This window comes from Arachis hypogaea, chromosome 18, assembly GCF_003086295.3.
Source record: "Arachis hypogaea cultivar Tifrunner chromosome 18, arahy.Tifrunner.gnm2.J5K5, whole genome shotgun sequence".
NCBI classification, from domain to species: domain Eukaryota; kingdom Viridiplantae; phylum Streptophyta; class Magnoliopsida; order Fabales; family Fabaceae; genus Arachis; species Arachis hypogaea.
In genome coordinates, this window is record NC_092053.1 from 25,508,936 (window position 1) to 25,512,329 (window position 3,394).

Below are 3,394 nucleotides of genomic sequence, written 5' to 3' on the forward strand. Positions count from 1 at the left end.
TTGGCTGCCTCCCTTCTCAATGCTTGATGAGTAGATAATTTATACGCTTTTTGGCATTGTTTTTACATAGTTTTTAGTATGTTTTAGTTGGTTTTTAGCATATTTTTATTAGTTTTTAATTAAAAATCACATTTCTGGACTTTACTATGAGTTTGTGTGTTTTTCTATGATTTTAGGTATTTTCTGGCTGAAATTGAGGGAGCTGAGCAAAAATCTGATTCAGGCTGAAAAAGGACTGATGATGCTGTTGGATTCTGACCTTTCTTCACTCAAAGTGGATTTTCTGGAGCTACAGAACTTCAAATGGTGCACTCTTAATTGCGTTGGAAAGTAGACATCCAGGGCTTTCCAGAAATATATAATAGTCTATACTTTGCTCAAGGATAGATGATGTAAACTGGCGTTCAACGCCAGTTCCATGTTGCAGTCTGGCGTCCAGCGCCAGAAACAAGTTACAAGTTGGAGTTCAACGCCAGAAACAGGTTACAACCTGGCGTTGAATGCCTAAAACAGCCCAGACACGTGAGAAGCTTAAGTCTCAGCCCCAGCACACACCAAGTGGGCCCCAGAAGTGGATTTCTGCGCTATCTATCATAGTTTACTCATTTTCTGTAAACCTAGGTTACTAGTTTAGTATTTAAACAACTTTTAGAGATTTATTTTGTACCTCATGACATTTTAGATCTGAACTTTGTACTCTTTGATGGCATGAGTCTCTAAACTCCATTGTTGGGGTGAGGAGCTCTGCAGCGTCTTGATGAATTAATGCAATTATCTCTGTTTTCCATTCAAACACGCTTGTTCCTATCTAAGATGTTCATTCGCGCTTCACTATGAAGAAGGTGATGATCCGTGACACTCATCACCTTCCTCAATCCATGAACGTGTGCCTGACAACCACCTCCGTTCTACATCAGATTGAATGAATATCTCTTAGATTTCTTAATCAGAATCTTCGTGGTATAAGCTAGAATTGATGGCGGCATTCATGAGAATCCGGAAAGTCTAAACCTTGTCTGTGGTATTCCGAGTAGGATTCAAGAATTGAATGGCTGTGACGAGCTTCAAACTCGCGATTGTTGGGCGTAGTGACAGACGCAAAAGAATCAAGGAATTCTATTCCGACATGATCGAGAACCAACAGATGATTAGCCGTGCTGTGACAGAGCATTTGGACCATTTTCACTGAGAGGACGGGAAGTAGCCATTGACAACGGTGACACCTTACATACAGGTTGCCATGGAAGGAGCCTTGCGTGTGTGAAGAGGAGTACAAGAGAAAAACTGAAATAAAGAAGACAAAGCATCTCCAAAACCCCAACATATTCTCCATTATTGAGTAACAAGTATTTGTTTTATGCCCTTTGACTTTTTACAATTAAAACTAAGAATTATTATTGATATTATATCCTGACTAAGAGTTACAAGATAACCATAGCTTGCTTCAAACCAACAATCTCCGTGGGATTCGACCCTTACTCACGTAAGGTATTACTTGGACGACCCAGTGCACTTGCTGGTTAGTGGTACGAGTTGTGAAACGTGTGATTCACAATTCATGCACCAAGTTTTTGGCGCCGTTGCCGGGGATTGTTTGAGTTTGAACAACTGACGGTGAATCTTGTTGCTTAGATTAGGAAATTTTTGTCTTTTGGGTCAGAGTCTTTTATTTTCTTTTCAAAAATTTTTCAAAAAAATATTATTTTTCTTGTTTGATCTTTAATTTTTCTCGTTCTGTTTCTTTTCTTGTTTTTCTTGTGCCTTTTCAAAACATTAATTTTCAAAAAAAAAAATTTACTCCTTCAAAACAATTGTTATATCCATAACTCAGTTGGCTAGAGCGTTGGTCTATGTTCTTGGTAATTTGGTATTTTCTTTTCAAAATCTTCTTTTTCAAAAAATAATTTTTCTATTAAATCTTGTACCAAACTTTAAGTTTGGTGTTTTCTTGTTGATTTTTCTTTGTTTTTCGAAAATTTTAGCTTGGTTTTCTAAAAATTTTATGTTTGGTGTTCCTTCTTCATGTTCTTGTTGTTCTTGTGAGTCTTCAAGGCGTTCTTGAGTTTTCCTTGTGTCTTGATCTTAAAATTTTTAAGTTTGGTGTTCCTTGGTGTTTTCCCTCCAAAATTTTTGAAAACAAGGAGCATTAGATCTAAAAATTTTAGATCTTGTGTTATTTTATTGTTTTTCTCTTTCCTCATTAAATTCAAAAATATCTTTTCCCTCTATTTTAAAGCAATTTTTCGAAAATCAATTTTAAAATTCAGATTTTTTATTTCAAAATTTAAAACCCTTTTCAAAAAAAAAATCATATCTTTTTCAAAACTTCCTAACCACTTTCTCTCTCCTCATTTTTTTTGAAAATCCTCACCCAATTTTTATTTATTTTATTTTAATTTATTTTATTTTCGAAATAAATAAATAAATAAATAAATAAAAATATTTTTTTCTAATTTTACATCATCTCCTTTTCTCCATCATGGATCTAAGTGGAAACGAACAGTCCAGAAGGACTCTGAGGTCATATGCTAACCCCTCTACTGCTTCATATGGGAGTAGTATCTGCATACCCTCCATTGGAGTCAGTAGCTTTGAGTTGAATCCTCAGCTCATTATCATGGTGCAGCAAAGCTGCTAGTATTCCGGTCTTCCACAGAAAGAACCTACAGAGTTTCTGGCACAGTTTTTACAAATTGCTGACACAGTACATGATAAGGAAGTAGATCAGGATGTCTATAGATTATTACTGTTCCCATTTGCTGTAAAAGACCAAGCTAAGAGGTGGTTAAATAACCAACCTAAGGCTAGCATAAAGACATGGAAACAGCTGACAGAAAAATTTCTGAATCAATACTTTCCTCCAAAACGGATGACACAGCTAAGGCTGGACATCCAAGGCTTTAAACAAGGAGATAATGAATCTCTTTATGATGCCTAGGAGAGATACAGAGAGATGCTAAGAAAATGCCCCTCTGAAATGTTTTCAGAGTGGGTTCAGCTAGACATCTTCTATTATGGGCTTACAGAAAGGGCTCAGCTTTCTCTAGATTACTCAGCTGGTGGATCTATCCACATGAGAAAGACAATTGAATAAGCTCAAGATCTCATTGATACAGTTGCCAGAAATCAGCATCTGTACCTAAGCAGTGACCCTTCCATGAAAGAAGAGGTTAAAACAGTAACTGCTGAACTCAATCCTGCAGAACAAGCTGCTGAATCCAATCAGCAATTGGATTTTCTAATAAAACAGTTAGCCGAATTCAAGGAGAGACTACAAGAGACAAGGATGGCTAATATAAATATGGAAGAACAATTAAAGCAAACAAAGCAGCAGCTGTCAAAACAAATAACAGAAGAATGCCAAGCAGTTCAATTAAGAAGTGGGAAAACATTA